General features: G+C 33.5%; 1 protein-coding gene and 1 long non-coding RNA gene across 3 annotated transcripts in view; one reads left to right on the top strand and one right to left on the bottom strand.

The window, feature by feature from the left end:
* The window catches only part of LOC128234194 (HAUS augmin-like complex subunit 5), a 43,779-nt gene extending 25,652 nt beyond the window's left edge, over window positions 1–18,127 (bottom strand). The window contains exons 1-10 of one of the 2 annotated variants that reach the window (XR_008260900.1): window positions 18,088–18,127; window positions 16,496–16,612; window positions 15,871–15,970; window positions 13,811–13,888; window positions 11,579–11,757; window positions 11,290–11,368; window positions 9,818–10,048; window positions 6,471–6,588; window positions 4,513–4,621; window positions 316–4,154 (exon numbers count right to left, since the gene is read on the bottom strand). The gene's annotated coding sequence lies outside the window, so the exon portion shown is untranslated. Of the gene's footprint in view, window positions 4,155–4,512; window positions 4,622–6,470; window positions 6,589–9,817; window positions 10,049–11,289; window positions 11,369–11,578; window positions 11,758–13,810; window positions 13,889–15,870; window positions 15,971–16,495; window positions 16,613–18,087 lie in introns of those variants that run through there. The other variant, XR_008260901.1, reaches the window with a different exon arrangement.
* LOC128234195 (uncharacterized) lies at window positions 16,226–21,019 on the top strand. The gene is made up of 2 exons (XR_008260902.1): window positions 16,226–16,535; window positions 19,849–21,019. It is a non-coding gene; the product is annotated as an uncharacterized LOC128234195 (long non-coding RNA).
* Window positions 21,020–22,421: the final 1,402 nt, after the last annotated feature.

The following is a 22,421-nucleotide window of genomic DNA, read 5'->3' as shown; positions in this document are numbered from 1 at the left end:
CCCAGAACACTTTAAATCACTCAACTGGTTACCTGTCAACAAACGTGTACATAAACCAGATTATTCTGGGTCATGTCTTTAGAACAAAAAATGGCATAGCCCCGGATTACATGGGAGACAATTTCATCTCCCAAGATACTGTACACACACATAGGACACGGTTATTTTTCATTTATTTATTCAAAGATTTTCAGTAAAGGCATTTTATAATTACTACATACTGTCATATTCATACTATAATGTGATAATTATATATAACTTTCTCAACTTATAACTTATTATGTACTGTCTCAACTTATAACTTATTATGTATTGCTCAACGTCAAGGTACTAAGTGACAGGCCTGGTCTAACTCGTATGGATGAAGGGAAAACGTAACACAAGCTTTGAATGAAAATAGAGCATTTGTTAATGCCATAAAAGTGTTTTTACGAAATATGGTAAAATAAAACATAAGAGTCAATAGCATGTGTATAATAACATTTCCCGAAATACATATCTAGGTGGAATTATGTAAAGTGACTGTGATACATCTGCAGCAGTATTTATTTTAATGCATAAAGACTAACTTTTAATATATTTGTGCAACTTCGATTACAGCCATATTATTATTTAAAAATGCAATGCCTCTCTATGCCATGTCGCCAAAACAAAAGACCACAATGGAAATAAGAGTTTTCTTTTTTGTGTGTCATCCTTGGTTTGGTGTGCCTGTCCTGGCTATTGATAATATCATATATGTATAATGTTATTTACTATATATGTTGTTTATTTTACATGTCCATGTACGTATATGCATTCCTTACTGAAATCTATCTATCTATCAATCTATAGCCGACTAAACCTAAAATCATTTACTAGAAAGACTAGATGTGTTTTACTTTTGGTACAGCTTCTTCGTCAGACTTGACAAAGAATTGAACTGGTAGTCGTCGGGGGTAAATATGGTAATGCCTATCTGATCCTTAATAATGTTGTGTAACAATATGTGTCTATTTTTCAGGTATTTTTAAGGTACTGTTCATCTGCCGTTCTCTTGTTTTGGAAGGATGGCATGACTGCCGCGCAGACTGAGGGTTTTCCAGCCCCACCTACCCTTGGGGAAATGACATTTCCACAATCTCTTCATTTGCCGGAGATTAAGGGTTAAAGAAGTTTTTCATCATCGGTGTTGTTATGTTTCAGATTATGGCATCCAAATATACTGAACTGCACTTGTCATTATTTATTTTTTTGAAAAATAAACTAAATTAAAACATTTAATACAAAAGGTCCCGCTTAATAGTGTTTTTGTCCTCAAATTAACATGTATGTAGAGTGGTAGATGGTTCTTGACCAGTACGTTTTTACCACAAAAGTAGTTTACCCCTAACAGTACAGGCCTCCTACAGGTTTGGGTACATAAATTATCTGCATGGAGACCTTGGTCCAAGACACTGTTTTGAATGGAAACCAGAATTCTTGTTGCTACTAATGTATGAGTGTAATAAAAGTTAATAAAAGTGTTGAAATCAATTGGTCTGATCTGTTGTTTTATATTACATGGCTTGCAAAATGCATTCGCTCAAAGTCTCAAATTGAAAATTAGCCAAAACTTCTAAGACTCAGAGCTATTGTAGGAGTGAGACTACTTAACACTATTCTCTGTACTGGTATTATTCAGAAAATTGTACAAAAAATCCATTTAATATATAAAGGTTTGGTTTATTCTGACTAAATACAAATGCAATTAATCAACATATATCATATATAATTTATGTACACTTACAGGTTTAACAGTATACTGGCAGTAACTTATATTTACCATACAATACAGCCTTTTGAACACCATCATATTGTCATATTTTCTGACAAAAAGAGTAATTAATAATTCAATATGCATATATATTACTCTCAAGGATGTGAAAAACAAGAATAATTTACTCTCAACTGCATGTTAACTGCATGTGTGCCTTTGTTTCAATATAAGAGTGCAAGTTATAAAAATGATGTAATGCCCTTGTAATAAAAGAAAGATAAACAAACCGGCTACATAATCGGCCACAATTCAATATATAAAACATGTATGAGCTAATGTAGTGAGATTATGTATTAATGACATGAATATTACAATTTTGGAATTAAAATACAAATATACTTTGTTATGCAGTTGTAGACACAGTTATTACCATTGAAAGACTATTTATTAATGTTTTAATTACAGTCTAAGATATGCAAAGTTTAAAACACAGTATGACGTCAAAGGAAAAACTTGTGTGACATTGTGTGACTTTGACTTTCAGGTGTATTAAGTAAACAATATCCCAAATACATCATTAACAACATGTTTTTGTAACCATCTTATTAATTAATATATAAACTCAGGGCTTCCGTTAAAGGAAGTTTGGAAGTATACTACTCCCTAAAAATGGATTTAAACTTCCAAAATTAATTTCTTGGAATTACAAAAACTTCCATAATTTTGAAGAAAACTTCCAAAGCCAAACGCTTGGAAGTTCAAAATATCAAAACCTTGTGTCAATATTACTAATATGCTCACAATTTCAATCAGTCTTGAAGTAAAATGAATTATTATAACATAAAACTGTGAATCTGGCAAGATATAATTTTAAATTATTAGATTTTTAACATACTATTTAAAAAATACTGGAAAAAATTGTATTAAGGGAAACTGTAACTTCCAAATTTCAATGTAAAACTTCCAATATTGATGGTCAGGAAGTTCATACTTTCAGTTTCAAATTCTTAATGGAAGCCCTGTAAACTACTGCCTATGTCATTTAAATGTTATAGTATGACATTTATGAAAAGTATGGTATAATTTTAGATGTACTCAGCGCAAAAATGGTATGAACGTCACCAAATATTGTGTATACAACCAGTAAAACATAATTACATAGAATATTTGTTGATAGTACATGAATGAGAATGAATGAATAAATATTGTTTTACAGAAGAGGCAGAGTTTCAATCGATTTTGCTTGATCATTACCATTCATGAGTGGTTAAAACGTGTAAAAGCCTTGGTAATTTACAAAATAATGTGATGAATGGTTACTTCTAATATCTGGGAAAAAGTGACAATTCAAACAATTAAAATGACACTATTATTCAAAATCAATACATACACATGTATAACAAACATCAATTTTGACTGATAAACCTTTATATACTTACTCAATAATCCACTTATTGAAAATATTGATTACTGATAGCAAGATTGTAACCGTCTATTTAATAGCAGGAAGCACAACAAATATTAAATGATTCGTGAATGATAAAAGATTTACTGTGGTCTACTATAGTCTCATAAGGTAGATATACTGTGTTTTATGCTTATTTCTTTCGAATTAAACTCGGTTTCCTTAATAAGAACCATTGTTTTCCACATTAATTTCTCCTTTTTGGAACATTAAAACAATACTATTAATTATGGTAAATCTTATTTGGGAGCAAGAGTGCATCTTGAATGAATCTCAGCAACACTTGTTTTTTACTTCTAAGATATAAAAAAGATGGCATTTTCTTTAGTTTCTTTCTTTTTTGTCAATATAATAACTTGTTTCAATAGGTATCTTATTCAATTAATTTTTTATTAGGGGTACTGTAACTTACAGAAATTGCTGTTATAGAAATGTATTTTATGTTATTTCTAGCTATTGTGTTTACATGATTGGATTAGAAGTATCATCATATTTCAGTATTTACTTAACTGCCAGGGACTTAAATGCTTAAATACCACAAGCAGTAAATAATATCATGTGACTCTTTCAGGGGCTGTTTAGTTGATCACACAATATGTTTTCTTTCGATTTAACATATATGCAGCATTATGCAGCTTTTGTGCGTCCAAAGGCCTAAATTAGTTTAAGCCTAAAATAGTTGAAGTGTAACTTGGAGTTCTTTTCCTTGGTTTTGAGTGAACTTGGTCAATGTGATAGTATTCCCTGTTTTATCAACCATGCTCACAGAATGACTTGACCCAACTTTCTTCATCATCACTTTTAAATGTGTGTTGAATCATTCCAGTAGTCACATTCTGGGTTCTTCCAACAGCCTCCAGTGAGATTTACTAATCTGTAATGTATTGATGAATGCGATTTCTGTTGTGTATACATACACAGTGTTGATTGACACTATGCTTCCATGATGACCTGTATAAAAGCAAAGTTATTCAGTAGTGTTGTTTGTCTGTACATGGTGATTGCAAATGCACATTATTAAAACTAATATTCAGCAATAGTTTAACAATTTTTTGAATCATTTTGTCAATGTGAACAGATAAGATATTCAATGTTTAAATCATCTTAGTTGAGGGAAAGAACAAGGTGTTCATTCTTGCTATGCTATTTCACAAATGTCCTTGAAATGTAATATAGTCCGATAGCATCAAATATAATATTTTACAATAGGATTGACCATTTTAAAGGATTTTTTTAATAAACAAATAGTTCCTGAAGGAAATACATTTTCTCCTGGAAGTCCTCAATACAGCACTGAACGCTCTCTAACCTCTCTATTCTGGTATGTCCCCATCCTGTCTGGCCATCTGTGCTCTGATATTTTTCCACATGTCAGTTCAGCGCCACCAAAGAGAATGCTTTTCATCATAGTCTTCTTCCTTGAAAATCAAAAGTGTGGTTCACTTATTTTTTGCAAAACTCATCAATATTCAAGGACTATCCTGCACACTAAAAAATAGAATTAAACAATGGGATGACAATTTCCAAAAAGATAACATATTCCTTGACCATACATGAGCATATTACTTCATATATAAACCAATCTTCCTAAACATTATTTATGACAAGGTTAGTAAAGGTAACTTTGTTTCACATTGATTCAATTGCTGATAATAGCTTTTATTCTGTTACTGTATCACAACAGTTTCTAGATACTCTTCCGTTCTGTCATATGGAATGAAGTCATGGATATGTTGTAGCATTTTTATTAGGGATGCAAATGAATGGTTAAATTGATATTCATATATTCAGTAATTCTTACAAACGAATATTCGAATATTCGATTACCAAAATATGTTGTAGTATACTTTTACAATATTCGCTAAAGTACTAGCCAGAGCATTTTAGTCTACTCTGTCGCAACCACTACGCGCGGCGGACCCTTAATTTCACCAAATGAGCGTCTGAAATTCCCCATTTCAGAAAGATAAAAAGTAATACTTTATGAACAAAGAAAAACACAAAAAACTTTTAATTTATATTCCCCTGCCTTCATATTTGTAAACAACGTGAACAAAGAAAGATTTCTGGTCAATTGGCGTTATGCCCCAATCGAGGGTCTTTCCGTAGGACGAGCAGCCTCGTTATGGGATTGACCTCTAATTAAAAAATTGGAAAAACCACACCAACTTGGGAACTAGTTTATTTCAGAAATTCTTAATTAATAGAGGCAATTTACCGAAAATAATTGTTTTTTGTGTCACTTGTCTTTCAGCCGGTTATTGTAAAATTACGGGGACTTTTTATAGGATCCGACGATATGACGCATGTTTAGTGTATTGTCATCATATTCACACCTCTGGCATTATGGACCAATCGTTGTAAAAACAAGACAACCAAATCTCAAATACAACAACAGAGTTGTAGGCAAAATATTTATTATTACATTTATTCAACAAAAAAACATCCGAATATTCGAATACCGATTTTGACATTCGAATACCAAAAGTTTGATCGAATATTCGTTTGCATCCTTAATTTTTATCATATATATCATTCACATTGGTCTGGTTTTCTTTTTTATCAATGAAATTCATGAAGGAAATACACATTAACTATTTTACAAACTAAGGCACTTTATGATAAAACAAAATTCATTCAATCTTTAACAAAGTTCATCCATCTTTTTTAATCTGGGAAACCATATATTTAAACAGGTAAATTCAGCTGAGACTATGACATGATTGTTGCATTTATCTTTTAATCATGTAAAATGATCTATAAACAGCCTCATTCTAGCTCACATTAACAATTCTAGGCTTGTTTTGAGGAAATACTGTATTTGTCGATTTTGGGACCATCTGGTGTCAAGTCCCTTTAAATCACATGTAAAGTCAAATGTTGTGTCATATGTAAAGTCATATGTAGTGTCACATGTAGTGTCATATGTAGTCACATGTAAAGTCACATGTAAAGTCATCTGTAAAGTTACATGTAAAATCATATGTTAAGTCATATGTAAAGTTACATGTAAAATCATATGTTAAGTCACGTGTAAAGTCACATGTTAAGTCGCATGTAAAGTCAGATAATGTCAAAAAGTCACAGAGCCAATTTATATGACCAAAGTCTCATCACGTTCACAGTTCCATTATTATGTTTTGTACGTAAGACTTGATATTCAGTCAAGAGTGGAACAGTGTGATAAGTTCTTAGTTGAATGATCTTTTGTCCTAACTCAGCTATTCTAAGATATTAGAATTCTTCAGCAGAAAGTTATATATATACCTGTACTGTAGGCACTGCTGGTGTAGCTTATTACATCAGCAATTGTCTCCCGTGTCTGTACCTTTCTGTGGTGTTTGCTTAAAACGGTAAGCAATGTGACCTCTAAAGTAGACCATTCCTGTTAAGTATTCATTTACTATTTAACAGAAAAGACCTAAATATTATGAATATAAAACTGTTTCCATTATATTAAAGGGAGTGTTCATAATATTACTATAGATTGTGCTTTGTGATTTTCAAATGTCCAAGCCAATAACTGACGCTTTAAAGGGCTAAATGGTACACATTCATAAATTGTGCCAACCGGAAACATATCTGACATTTGATTTTAATCTCTAGGACTTAAAGTTTAACTGTTATGGACAAAACCAAGAATTGTACCATGTTTATGCCATTGCATGAATTACATAACAAACAAGAAGCCAATGCGGCAACACCGGATTTCTTATTTGACGATGCAATTTTGCAAACCTACGATTTGAGCTAGTGAAATAGTAATTCTAACAAAAAAGACCCATATTTATACTTATCGGAGATATCGTTCATACAAATAACCTGATCAAACATCAACAGAAACTACTCCATTTGTATGAGGAAAAATGAACATTTTGTAAATACATCAGCTTTTCTAACAAGATCTGTCCCAGAGACCTAGTTTTTGACCCTAGATGACCAACTTTATCATCTAAGATTTCATTTTTTATGGCATCGGGAAAATATTTCCTAAGATTTGACCTAGTGACCTAGTTTATGATCTGAGGTGACCCATATTCACAAATGTTTAAAGCAACATGTAGACAAAAATTCTGACCAAGCAGGGCTCTCACTAGGCTGAAATTTTTGGGAGAAGTGACTTCTCCCTTCAGTCAATTTAGGGAGAAGTGGGGAGACTTTAGGGAGAAGTGATACTTTTCGTAACACCTGATACAAAAACTATGCCATACCACACACCTAAGTTTACATTCACATTCAAATTAATTGCTATAACTATATAAAATGTTCACAAATAATGTATCATTTTTGGCTCAGCAAAAGTGTATTTGTCAATGTCACATAGTTTATCTCCAAATAGCATCTAAAATGAATCAAACACCAAGACAGCTAAGGATTTGAAACAATCAAAATGACCTTATAAATGAACTGTCAATATAGTAGGGGGACGAATCTTATTTTGGTACGTTCGGGATGGGTACGAATGTCACATTCAGCTATGCTGTTATATGCTTGTCTCTGGTTAAATGATTTTCAATATGCTGACATTTAAGAACCAAATGACATTTAAATCACTGTTCTTGATGAAATTTTAACCAATACATAATGGGAGGTTGAAAAATATAACTCGGAAAAATGTTCTGACAAAATGGCGATCTCGCCGATTTTAAAGTAATCAACAGGAGAAAAATACTGTAAGTAAACACTACATAAAGCAAAAAAAGAAGATATTTTTGTGTTTACAAATCATTTTTTATCATTTTATTTTATCATGAACAGTTCACTTAAACCAATCAAATATTTGTTGATACGTCATGTTATTGATTTTCTTAGCGCCACCTTGCCGATGGCCCGAGATGGTTATGACCGTCTGCTTCAAAAGCAACAATGTTTAAAATGTCTGGCATTGTTTGTTCAATACATATATCAATTACTTTTTAACTTCTTTAATGCTTAACAAGATTTTTCATAATTATGTCGCCTTTTCAATCTGATTAAAACAAACTTATTTCATTTGATCAGGGACTTCTCAATGTACATTCTGATTGGTTGACCATCAATAGCTCCGCCTACTGGATGACACGGCCCAATTATCGGATTAGGAGATTACCTAATTTTATGAATGGCTAATTGTGGTGTGTTGACTAATGTGACAGTGGCCAAAGACTGCTGATTGACAGATTTACAATGTGCTATTTTTTCGGCGAAGTCAATGTCGCTTTGATGATACAAATGGGCGAAGTCTGGGAATTTTAGGCGACCACTTCGCCCAAGTCGCCCCCTCGCGAGAGCCCTGCCAAGTTCAGATTTGACAAGAATTACCTGGTAATGAATTTTTATGCTGTGGAATTCTTTCTCCTAAGATTTAACCTTGTGACCTAAATTTTGACTGGGGATGACCCATATTAAAGAACTTTAAAGATATTATGCAGACAAATATTCGACCAAGTTTCATCAAGATATGAAAAAAATGTTGAATTTGTGACGTGGAAATATTTTTCCTAGGATTTGACCTAGTGACCTAGATTTTGTCCCAAGTTGACCCATATTAAAAAATATGCTAGATATAATGCAAACAAGCATTTTTACCATGTTTCATCAAGATTTGATAGAAATTGTTGAATTTATTACCGTGAAATATTTATTCTAAAGATTTGACCTAGTGACATAGTTTTTGACCCGAGATGACCCATATTCATATATATACAAGAAACCATGCTGATAGTCTGACCAAGTTTGATAACCATGGGATAAAAACTCTTGATTTTATCTCATAAAATGAAAAGTTGAACGCAGAATTGTTAACGCCCGCCCGCCCGCCCGGTTTTCGCCATTCAATAATCCGTAATTTTTCAATGAAACATCAGGCTAAAAACGTCAATGTAAAAAAAAGTATTAGCAATGCTACATAGCAATTATGTTAGTCATTTGTGATTTGGTTCGGGAAAAGAACAAAGCCATTTAACTGAAGTCATTTTCTTCAATGTCAATCTGTATTACATGTGAAACACACAATAGTTCTCTATCAAATTCTAGATGTAATTCTAGATGCTCAGTTATATTAGTGTCAACAGGTTTTCACAAAGAATGGCCCGTGTGTTTTGCTATAGCGTTAGTGACAGGCAGGACAAGTTTTATTCTATTAAATTATTGTATATTAAAGCTGCAATCTCACAGATTTACCATTTTTACAACAATTTTACTTTTTGTCTTGGAAAGAGCATATTTTTGCGTAAATATCTGCAAACCAATAATATAAGATTGGTGGCAAAAAAGCAGATCGTAGATTTTAATATTTCCTTTCGAAAATTAAGGTTTTATGGCCTAAACCGTTACAGATTTTTATATTTAAGTTCAAAAATTGATGTTTTATGCATTTTTCTTAAACCGTTACTAACGGTTTAAGAAAAATGCATAAAACATCAATTTTTGAACTTAAATATAAAAATCTGCGATCTGACTTTTTGTCAACAGTCTTATTTAACTGGTTTCCATGGATTTTTGCAAAAATTGGCTTGTTCAATGACAAAAAATAAAAAAGTTGTCAAAACGTTCAATCTGTGAGAGTGCAGCTGTAATATTTACTCTCCGTCATAAAAATCTTCAAACAATTCCAAGATTTGCGAAGGTTTTACCCTTTCTCTGTTTCGTGAACATCGGCTGAACTCTAGCTGTGATTGATCAATTGTGTCATGGTTGAGCGGCCACCGTAGTGTCAACTCACATGCCCACTGGATAGATGTGGAAGCCGTCTGGTTGATCGAGTGTCACAGGATGGCTGGAAAGTGTACGTTTTACTGTTCCTTGAGGGCATACAGCTGGCTTTAACATATGCCATCCAATCTGGCCTTCAGTTGTCCAAATATCTGAAGTGAATATAAATAAAGTACAATTTTCTATTTTTGTGAAGTGTTCGACACAATTTTAACTTCACATCAAGCAGTTGGAGAAGGTGAGTCTTTTTCCCCTGGCAGTCCAAGCAGTACAGTGCCATTCTTAATGACAGTCTGAATTGAGATCAACACATAATGTCAATCACTAACATGACTGGCCTCCCTTTGCCAATGTGGGGGGTGAATAACTTGGAAAACCATGTTTATAATAATGATAATATTATAACACTAATTGAAAAAAAATACTACCATTAAAGGAGAGTCACTGAGACAAGCAGTTTATCTTCTTTCATGATAGATTTGTCTCCCTTGCCTAAAATGTTGAAAATTCTTTTTAAAATATCTTTTATGTTGCCACTGTAATATCTCCATACATTGTTAATTTGGTAATGACTATAGAAAGAAATATTTAAAAAAAAAAGAGTTGTGTAAATTCAAAACCTTGATTCCCAACTAATATTGTCTTCATATTAATAAGTGTACTCATGTTTACTTCATTTCCTCGACAGCATGCATGTTGGGACATAAATCTCCCGTTTTATGACGTTTGTTCTCAAGTTCAAGGTGACATGTTGAGGGCTTCCATTATAAGGGTAGTTCAGAATTATAGCTTATATTTTCCCCCTCAAAATGACCTCAAATTTCCAAGGTCGAGGGCTTGAAAGTAAAAAAATCTTCCCTATAAAAATATTCCATTTCAAGAGTGAAGACAAGGGATCAAGATCTTACTTTCAAGGCCACAGTTTTGATAACCATGGAAGTAAAATGACATATTTGATTACAAAACTTTGAAGTTGGCATATTGTTTTTGCAAATCATTTAAACCTAAAACAGTAGTTTGGAATTAGAGGAAAAAACTCTCAGCGTCCATGAAACTGAACCTTTGCTTTCAGAGAAAAACTTCCAAAATTTGACGGTAAGGATTTCTTACATCCAGTTTCAAATTTTTAATGGTGGCTCTGCATGTTTATATCTTTGCTTCGTTTTAAAACTACACACCAGATCTTGGTGAAAATGTGTCTACATTTGTTGATTGACTAGTGACAATAAAAAATCAGTATTGTGCAAATGCTTTTATTTTGTCTGATGCCTATGCTTTGTCTGAACTTACAAAACTTTACCAGTATTTAGAGACAAACCTTGTTTGTACATTCATGTAGGAATGTCAAAATTCTATTAAGTATCTATAACTTAAATACTTTTTTGACAGATACCTGTAATACCTAATGTACATTCTTGTAAACAGACAGCTTTTTGGCCAGATCCCTCACTTTTCCAACATCATACTTGAACCTGTAAACACAATATTACAGTATGACAATTTTGACACTATTTTGCCTGTTAGATTCATTGTTATGATTTCTGCTATTTTTGTAGCCACTCGGGTAATATTACAGTAGCTTTAGGTGCTCACTCAGAGAAATATATGACATTCTCACACTGAAACAAACAAATACCCTCTATTATTTAACATGCAGAATAGCAAGCACAATATGATATCACCTCTGTTTACGTGGTACATTGCCATGATATTTTCAATGCACCACACCATCTGTTGTGAAGACACCGCACATATTTCAGATACCGTGCCAGGGCATCAGTAGATTTCACACAAACGGAAAAACAGTCAGGGAGTGTGACCTTATGGCATTTGCTGTTGAAAACCTGATGGTACCTTCACTCTGTAAAGTCAAACAAGAATAAATAAAGAATAGAGTAGAGAATTCAACAACTTGAGACTGATATCATTTCTGCAATACATAACATATAAAAGGGCATATCTTACACATGATTTACCATTTAATACAAACAAATATGAAACCAGTTTAGGAAAGTTATAATGTGATCCTTTGTTGAGCTTTTCGATAACAAGTTTCATAAAATTTTGTATTAAATGGCAATGAATGTAAGATTCTTTTATCATACGCCACATTCGATGGTAGAAATGAAACTTTTTGTTATTTTTTGGTATAAAGTTTAGTGCTTAATATACAGGCAAAAACAAATTCAACTTAATTATATTACACTAGTGCTTACCGGTATATGTGAAAATATGTAATGGTTGTCTTCCACATAAAGCAAGCAATGTGCATACGACAAAGATGTTTGACAATTTTGATCACTGCATACAGATGCAGTCTAAACGATTAAATGCCTGAAGAACTACAAGTGTATCAACATACAGTCAGCAAATGTAGACTTAAATGCAACATGCCTGATTCCTCATCAAACTTTACAGAAGTGCTAAAGATAAAAAAAGTAAAAAAAAAACCTCAACATATTAAAAATCCAGAATATGAGCAAGCCCAGAAAGCAATTTACCATTACAGGGCTTGTAAGTTCACAGACTGCATACATTTTCCTTGATAAACTTATTAACCATCTACCCTAATGTTAAAAAACAAACATTCAGGCAACATTTAACAGGGTTCTCAATAAGAACTGACAGCTGGCCAAAATGGAGAGTTCAAATGGCAATTGTGCTGGTTCAAATTTTGCCTAGGTTTAGGCTTCATTATTTGTTGTTATTGCTGATAATTTGTGTTATAAATCACATTTTGTCAACTTAATGCAAAAACTCAAAAACTGCTTACTAAATATACAGTACTTGAGCTCTTGCACTATGGTGTAGCAATGATCCTTTGCATAGTACTTTGACTAAGTTGTATTCATCCTCTACAGGACTTGTATCCACTGTATTATGCAGTAAGTGCTGAATGATCGCATATGGGTTGGGTATGTGTCACAAAAGTCCATTTAACTACCAGTACAATGTATTTCATAGCTTGAGAGAGACAAGCAAAAAAGTAACATATATTTGTCACACACGCCTAAAATGCTGGATATTTTTTACCTAGCCATTAAATATTAAAGCAATAGTGCAAATTTATACAGTTTGATTGAAAAAAATGTGTGTACATCTTGCAGCTGGAGGTAGGTAATTTATAACTTTTACTACACTTGATTACTTTTTTTTACAAACTCGTAATATCCTATATGGAAACTCAGGTGACGCAGTCCTGAAATCACACTAAAATGAATAAACCTGAATCCTTACACTAGAGTTTACTATATAAAATCAAGCATTTGATCAAGCCAGTAAAGCATTATACAAGTGCAGGGCTTGCGTGCTTGTGCTAATTTTGATCATTGGTGACCCTTTGCATATTTTGAGTAGTATAATTCATTGGGTCACATACATGCCATATTTCTGGGGACCGATTCAGGGGTTTGTTCAGAAAGGCTGAAAATTCAGGGGGATAGAGTTCAAGGAAAATCTTTTAGAAGGTCCAAGTGGGCGAAATATCAAAATAATTTCAGACGCAAGGCAAACAAAATGAATTCACATATATTTATTGCTATGATAACCTTAAAAAAATTACTGTAATCACTTCTTGTTAAAGCCTGCAATCATGTTTCCTTTAGGCATTTATAAAAAATAAACATAAATATTCATTGTAATTCATGAAGACAATTTCTTTCATTTGGAGTTGTCTGTTTACATGCAGTTTCACTCACACTGTCACAGATGTAGTTTCACTATTTGTCATCATTGTCCATTGTAAAATTTCCCTAAAAAAAGGATATGGCATGTATGGGGTGAATGCCAGAAAGTACCAAAACCGTCTTTATTCTAACGTTGCTTGGTACATCCACAATTATTATGTTTGATGCTAAAAATATCAATATGCAGCATTTTAATTATAAAAATATGCGGCATAAAAGAAATATTACCTTAACTTTAACTTTTTTCAGTGTGCGTAGTCTATATGAGGATACAATGCCAGGTTGCCATTTACTGTCTCAACTGTTCTGAAAAAATGAAAAGAAATAAAAAACATGTAAAGTGCAAAAATAACTCTTTAAATGTGTTTCTCTGCAAACATGAACAGCTTTATCTTCATTCTTGTGTCATAATGTTTTCGAAAGTTCAACAACAAGTAAATGGTGTCAGATGCTAGTGTACAAATTTAAATTATGTATATATTAAGTCAAATTACGATCACCTACATTAATTAACTACTGTGTGTGATAAAATAGTATATTGAATCCTAGCCTAAACAGAAAATTTGTCCAGGGTAATCATGCGACTAGTCTATCCATCCTGCATGCATTTGATTAACAGCTCCAGCTTCAATGTCTGCATTGATGTTTGCCTGTCTTAATATCACCTATAATGATCATCAAAAGTGAGACAGTTTTAAGGTACTATGGCATACATATTTTTTATATAGACTCTAAAATCTTAACTTGGTTTTCAATTTCAAGGTTAAAAAATCACTGACTTAAAGTGAACTCATTAAACTTCTATATGATCACTAACATTGAAGAATTTATGTTGAGTGAAATTTAAACAAAATGCCTGTTCCAATAACAATACATCTTCATAAGATCATAGGCAAATGAATACAGTCGAACCCTCTTGGCTCAAATGCGCTTGACTTGAATTCCTCGTGGGCTCAAACTCGATGAAAAGGACCTAATTCTTTACACTGAACTAGGGATGCAAACGAATATTCGAATATTCGATCGAACGTTTGGTATTCGAATGTAAAACTCGGTATTCGAATATTCGATGTTTTTTGTTTGATATCTTTTTAAACTTTTTTACTACAACTGTCTTGTATATATTCGCTTGTATTGTTTTTACAACGATTGGTCCCTAATGCCAGAGGCGTGAACGTGATGACACTATACACGCGTCATAATTATGCTAGTTAGGGACAATTCGTCGGGACTATAAACAGTACCCGTAATTTTACGAAAATTGGCTATTAGACAAGTGACATCAAACAAATTTCAATTATTTTCGGTAAATTTTAATGACCATGCCAACAAAGGATTAACGGTATCAGCCACCAAAGTGGTGTCACGGCTGCCAATTAAGCTTTGCAATATTGCTGAAAACGCCGTAATGATATGAATGACATGTGTTAGTTATTTGATCTTAACTATTTTCCATGTTTCATTATAACGTCCGTGCTTTGAAATGTAACTGTAGGACATTGTTGTACAATAGATGAGTAAAATATTCAGGGTTATTTTCGTTTTATTGTTTAACTTATTCCCGTGTATGGTTTTTTTTTTTCCATGTATATTAGTTCAGTAGAGATCAATCCCAGAACGAGGCTGCGCGACCATCCGTTGGTGAATCACGACATTCAACCGGGAATTTACGATCATGGCCTTGTTTACAAATACGAATGCTGTGGAACTTAAATTATTTTGGGTTTTTGTTTGTTCAAAATCTATTGTTTTTCGTTCGATTTATTTTCTGTAAATGGGGATTTTCAGAGTCTAATTTTGGGGAAAATCAGGTTCCGTCGCGTGAACCGGTTATTACAAAGGCACGGCTATAGTTGTAGCGAAAAATAACAGTAGTTTACGACATTTTTTAAATATTTATTTTCGTTATCGAATATTTGAATATTCGATCGAAAGAATAACCTAATATTCGAATATCAATTTTGCCATTCGTTTGCATCCCTACACTGAACGTTAAACTTCCCACTTGGCTCAAAATTTTGAAGGCTTGAAATATCTTTACAGGTCCCTGGGAGTTTGAGCCAATGAGGTTCAACTGTATGTTAAAATGCTATCGAAAATGTTCTATTGTGCCAAAACGCTATTAAAAATTGAATTATTTTAGGCATGGATTTACAAATTGCTGTTCAAATTAGTATCTGTCAGTTGCTGTGTGAGTTTTGATGATTTGTAAATGTAAAAAAACTAAATTTCAGCAACACAGATAAAAAAGAAATGTTGCCATCATAAAATCGTCCTTTTTTTAGTACCAGCGTCCATATGCAGGCTGTAATAATGTACTCTCAGTCTGTGGATGTTACATGTTGTGTCACACATTGCCATATTGCGGATCCTGGTCCTTTACAAGGCCTGAAAAGCAGAGAAATTTACCCTTCTGAATTTGGCAATGAAAGAAATTGAAAGAACAAAATTTCAACAAAATGACAAAGTACCGGGTATATGACACTGCACTAATTCATTTTTGCATTTTTATGTTGAAAGAATCTGTACAGTACTATCATAACATCTTTGTGAAAATATCCTTATTCTTTGTTCGCTGACATTAGTAACAATAGCATAATATTCGTCCGCCTTTTGCTGCAGTTAAAGTGAATCGTACTACGTAGTGGCCAGTTTTTATTTTGTAATTGGTTGCACTTCATTGTAAGACGATACAGAAAATAAAAAATGCACAATACCCAGGAAACAAATTTGAATGCACAACTTTGGAGAATAACACAAATGACATTGATTATGTCAACATTAAAGCAGTAATCAAGCAGGTGCTTGAACATATTCTCGATTTTATAATGAGTTTGGAGAAATCTTAATTTTGATTCCTAAAATAACACTACATTAACTATTATAAACATCATAACAGCAAATGGAACATACTCTCAACTTCACTGGATAAATGCTGCTGAGTGGGACGACTGTAAGTTGAAGTTCATTTATTGTGTCGTCCATTCTTGCAACTGCCTTGCTAACTCACTTTCTCTGTTCATCTTGGTTCTGAAAGCAAATATGAATACTTATAAATTATGTAAACTGTTTTATGATTTATATATAACTTGTAATTTAACTACTATTATAATTATTATTTAAAGGCTATCAAATCTCAGATGTCCATGTATTTATATTGGGCTTCATTTCATTATATTAGAAGATAACTCATGCCATTCAAATTGCCATTATTGGGAATTTTCGCATGAAGATTTTAGAAATTGGGGAAAAAAGTCAAGAAATCACAGCAAATTTAACAAATAAATAAACATATATGATAAAGCTGTAGGGTGTTTTTTTTCAAATTAATTAACAAAGTGCCAATTTCTGTTTATAACTGTCTAGTTTTTGCCAAGTTGAACTAATTTTACAGCTCCAAATTGGGGAAAATATACACTTCTGGCATTGCCAATCTAGCAGCTAAAAGCTAGCTTAAATGAAACCTGATATAAGACAGACAAACATTTAAGTTTCATATAAACAAATAATAACACATAAAATGTTTTGAATACCCAACTTATTCCTGAAAAAAATAGTAGTGCAGGGAATTTGACTTTTGGTCCAGCCAACCCCGGCTAAAATCCCGCCCTGCGGTGATGAACTGATGGTAAATTCCCTACTTAATGCCCTCACTACCAAGGGACCTAAGGAAAGGCCCCTTTCCCGCTATATTTTGGCAAAGACAAAACCACCGCATTCACCCCGAACTGTGGGGCCACCTGAAAGGTAAAAACATGGCCATTTCCCAGTCTATCCCTGGATATGGGTGGCCAAGGTTACAATTGACTGGTTCATAAGAACTGCTTAACAATAAAGGAATCTACAATGATTTTATTCAAATAATTAAGCATTATTTTCAAAAGCCTAAAGAGCCATAGTTTGCTATTCAATCATTATAACTGACACCTTGTGTGAGTAAGAAACAGCTGCTCTGTTAGCTTAATCTGTAAGAGCACCATGCTTGTGTTCAGCCGGTCACATAGGTCCTAATGTACAAGCACTTTTCCTACCAGATTAAATTCACCGAGTCTGGCGTAAAAAACAACAGGGTTGAGTATATTTTGAATGTGTTAAGAACCCACTGCTCGATTATCACAATCAGAGCATCTGAATGCAGTGTGTTCGGGATCATGAGTTTAAGCCCCATCGACACCCAAGTGCACTCTTAATCAGAGGATTGCTATACTTCCATGACCTGCATGTAATAAAGCAACAAGCTACAAGATAAAAACGTTTTATTTTTATATAATCTTGATTATGTTGCGTCTTTTATTTTATCTTGATTAAGTTGCATGTAAACTGAAATTGAAGTTGTCGCCATTGATTCCTCGATATGTCACTCGCTAACAGGTACCACTGACAAGACGGATCATAAATATCTGTATCAAATAATGGTAGCCAAGCAGTGAAATAAATGTGGAAAGAACATAATTATGAGAGTGATCTATCAAGATACAGCTGAATAATAAGCAAAAGTCATGTACTATTGTTATCCGAATTTGCCGCCGGAAGTCTTCGATTTTATCTACGGACCCAACGAAAAATTACCTCAAATGCGTACACCGTTGACAAGAAAATCCAGTTTAATATGCGGTTTTAAGCGGTACTCAAAAACTCTCAGGCAGAATTATCGTTCTTTACATCTTTCAAGTTTTTGCCAAATAAACTTATTTTTGCATAGAAACATACCAGCGCACCAAATTTTATGCGAACGTAACGTCATTTCGAGAATTATCTCGTTGAATGTGTGTCCCATCCATGCACAATGACGTTTGATTTGAAATAAAGGCTAAAAAAACCTAAACGTTATTTCACTGGTTAAAACAGTGAATTTTTACTGTGAGTTCACTAATTAATCTCCATAAAACCGGAAAGCATACAATAAATGTATCCATCGATACTATTTTCCACCAGAATCCCAATTAAGAGTGTATTTTTTCAAAGTCTTTTTCAGGTGGAGTGTGTTTGGCCCGAAGCCTTTTGTATTTTGTATGTTAATACCTTGTTAAGATTTATTTTACATAAAAACCTGTGTATATTGCTTTAGTTGCTTTTTGTGTTAGCCATTCTCATGCATCAGAGGTTCGATCGTGATAAAATCACTCAGGTGAAAGGTACGTAACTCTGGTGAACGAGAATGGTGTTAGCTTGCCTTTCAATACTTTTAGTAATACGATGCATGTATGCTTGCATAATACCATTTTTTTAACCATTTACCAAACACGCCTGTTATGCCTTTCTTTCAGTGCTACAGAAACGTTATTACCACATGTATTATGGTAATAGTGTCAATTGTTCACATCTAGTGTCTATGTTCAGGAACTGCCAGTGTGTTATAAAAAAAAAGACTTGTTTTAAAAAGTCAAATTTTATGTCATTTTAAGTTTCAGTATTTAAAAACATAAAATATGTGTCCTTTCATACATGTGTAGTTGTTTTAAGAGGTAAGCACGTTTTATGAAATACTATTTGATCATGTGAAGGCTTAAAGGACGCAAAAACACAAGACTTGTTGAATTGATACCCTGGAATTTTTTGAAACAGCACATATTCGTACTGACGGAAATTACTATTCATATTTACAATATTCCTTCGTATTATTTTCTCAACTAATACACAAAAACTTGTTGCAAAGGATGTATTTGTTACACTTGTAAACGAATGCATCTTAATACCAAATAAAAAATTAAATCTGAAATGTTATATGATTGTCGACCTATCCATCACTTTTGTGTTGCGCGAACCCTAAACTATTTGTGATTACACTTGCACTAAAGGTATTAATTCAGATAACTATTGTATTTTGCAAGAGCTTGTTGTACTATATACATGTGTTAGTTGTGTATACGTGTACTGTGCTTAATGTGTCCATATATAGCGAAACAAGAGAAGGGCGCATCCGGCGCGGCCTACCTACCCTCTAAAATCGTCCAAGTTTACTTTTTTTATTTCATTAGGAGAACAAAAGTAATAAACAGGCCCAAAATGCACCATTTCAGACAAGAAATTGTTAAAATCTTGAAGGGGGAAATACCCCTAAAACCCTTGCCAAGCCTAATATATTTCGGCTCTGAGAGAGAGGCACAAGTCAAAAACCTACGCCCCTAAATGTCACCCCACCCGGTCTAACGTCAAAACATGGAACGGACATGAAACATGTCATCTAGGACAGCTACAATGCTGGTTCATGCGTCGTCATTGTGTTTTGAACAACTGAAAATTCTTTATCTATTTTACGTTTTCAGGAGCGGACAAGCGGCTATCCACCTTTGCCCACTTTAAGACTACGCGTGGCCTTGAAGGAACGAATATGGTGGAAATATACGATGCTCTGCACGTTTTACCGATGTGGTTGTAACCAACTAGTTCGGGGTCAATTGATCAGATTATGAGTTCTGGATCGCACACAAAAATGGCCCTTGACCCTTTAAGCCATGGCGTGTGGCATTGACCTTAAGCGAGCCGATACTTTCACTCAAAATACCACCTCGAAGTTGTGAATATGTTGCCATGAAAAATCAATATCCCAAGAGTGACTCTAGGGGGAATCATATGTGGACGGACGGTCATCTGGGATAATGATTACCTTTTCGGAAGCACAATCAAGTTCACGATTACAACTTTTGCTAGGGGACATCAATTCAAACAGATTTTCAGATCCACGTAGTTTGAGTTCTTTCCCGTCCATCGATCACGCTGGGTGTGTGTACATGATCAAGCATCGATCAGGAAGAAGAATTCGTAACCGGGGACCATTACGAAATAGCTGAGACCAACTTTCTTGTTTATTGGCTCCAAATAAAATAACTTGGTGCATTATAAACGCAAATGAAAACCTTTTTTACTATGTCAAATGATTTTGTAACAAATCGTATAACTATGGAATAATTTGATAAAATTATGGTTTTTATTTTCACTAACACGTTTGAACTGACCCCTAATTTAAAATTTGAGTTTAAGTGAACATTTAGGTGGTTTTATATCTTTACTTCCCCATTTAAAGTGCTACTTGAATGTTGACAGGTCATATACCTGACTGATTTAAGATATTCTTGTTATTGCATACTTGAGATAGGAGTGGGGGGTTTCAGTAAATGTCCTGGTTGTGAGAGCTTCCTTTTCACATGACAAATCATTTTAAAGATACAAATACAAGGATGTGACTTGAATACTTAAGAGCCATTGACATCATTATATTAGGTGATATATTTCATGATATGATTATAAGTAGACACAATGCTTCAGGAAGAGTTTCAGTTAGTCTACGTTATAAATAAATAGCAGGCACAATTTGTTTCAGGAAGAGTTTCAGGTATTATAAGTGCAGACGTGTTGTTGACGTGTTTTGTGTCTTATTTTCAGATCAAAACAAAATTTATGTAAATAATGATTCTAATAAAGGCACAGAGTTATCAATCACGTTCATTACATACTTTGTTTGAATAAAATCAGGACGCAATATTGCTACACCGTAAAACTGGGTTTACCAATTGTTATACAATACCTGATGTTTGACTTCATGCATTTATATTCAGTTATTTACACTCCTACTGGTCTTCCATAGATAAACGTATATCTGTTCATTTTCTGTTCAATTGCATTATATTTCGCTGAACGCAAACATCTTCGAAAAAAACTTTGGAATACAAAAAAGACCTTTGTAATTGGTCAAATGCCGTTTTTGATCGAGGTAATCGGTAAAACAAGTGACGCCATGGTAGCCGCTGCTGTGGAAACAGCCGAATTTTTTTACTACTTTCAGGCCTTTTCAACATTTTAGTTGGATTATCCCACAGAAATTATGCAAATGAATAAAGAGTGTTAGCATAAATAATGCATACTTTAGAATTGCGGTTCATTTATGTATGAACATATATTACCAAATGATTTCATGCCCCATAGACCGCAATGCTAAAACATTCAATATTTAAATAGTGAGCGCAGCATATGTCCTTACCGCATCTGGTACATTTACAATGGAAAATATTTGTTTCCCACCCCGTACCTAATGGTAAGTCTTTGGTGGAGCATAACCTGTGAGAGCGGGAAAATTGAAAATCGTATAATATTAAAGATCAAACAGTTTTATTCACTACATAGTTCTATTTTCTATTTATAGCTTTACATACTGGTTAATGCAACATTTAAAAAATCAACACAAGCCTCCATAATAAGCACTTGTAACTGTTGAACGGTTACCTAAAATAGGGCCTACTAATGCCCTCCTCTAATTAACAGAAAAATACTTTTGTCGTTTTATATCAGTCTCCATATATACTAGTGCTTTGATAAATTCAAGATTCGTGTACTTTAAATTCAAAAATAAAACATAGCTTTATTTAACCTTTGTAGCGATTTTAAAATGGTAGTCTTTAGATTGACAATATGGACCGTCTCAAGACATTATTTTCCAAAGAACCGTAATTAAACATTGCGACATTCAAGTCTCTTTTGGAAACTGTGAATGCCTCACCATATCTATAATGATGCTTTGTGTGTGTTTTATTTTACTAAGAGTCATACGTTTATACAGAAACCATCATCTAAAATTATTCACAAACTGTTTGAGCCGACCCCTTCAAAGTCAAAGTGTCGTCTGTCCACAAAACTGTATAAAACTGAAGATCACTTCCTGGTCCAGATATGCGCTATCTACCCGTATCAGGATAACAAAAGGTCATTGCCGAAATAGGAGGGGGAAGTTCACATGAATGAAACAGGAAGATATTAACATATATGGCCTACATTTAATGTCGGGTGATGTTTCAGGTATAAGACCGCCAAACTTCTCAGGTTACAAACCACCAAAGCTAGACCT

The sequence above is a fragment of the Mya arenaria genome, chromosome 5, assembly GCF_026914265.1.
Source record: "Mya arenaria isolate MELC-2E11 chromosome 5, ASM2691426v1".
Lineage (NCBI taxonomy): Eukaryota > Metazoa > Mollusca > Bivalvia > Myida > Myidae > Mya > Mya arenaria.
This window is presented reverse-complemented; position numbering and strand designations above follow the sequence as displayed.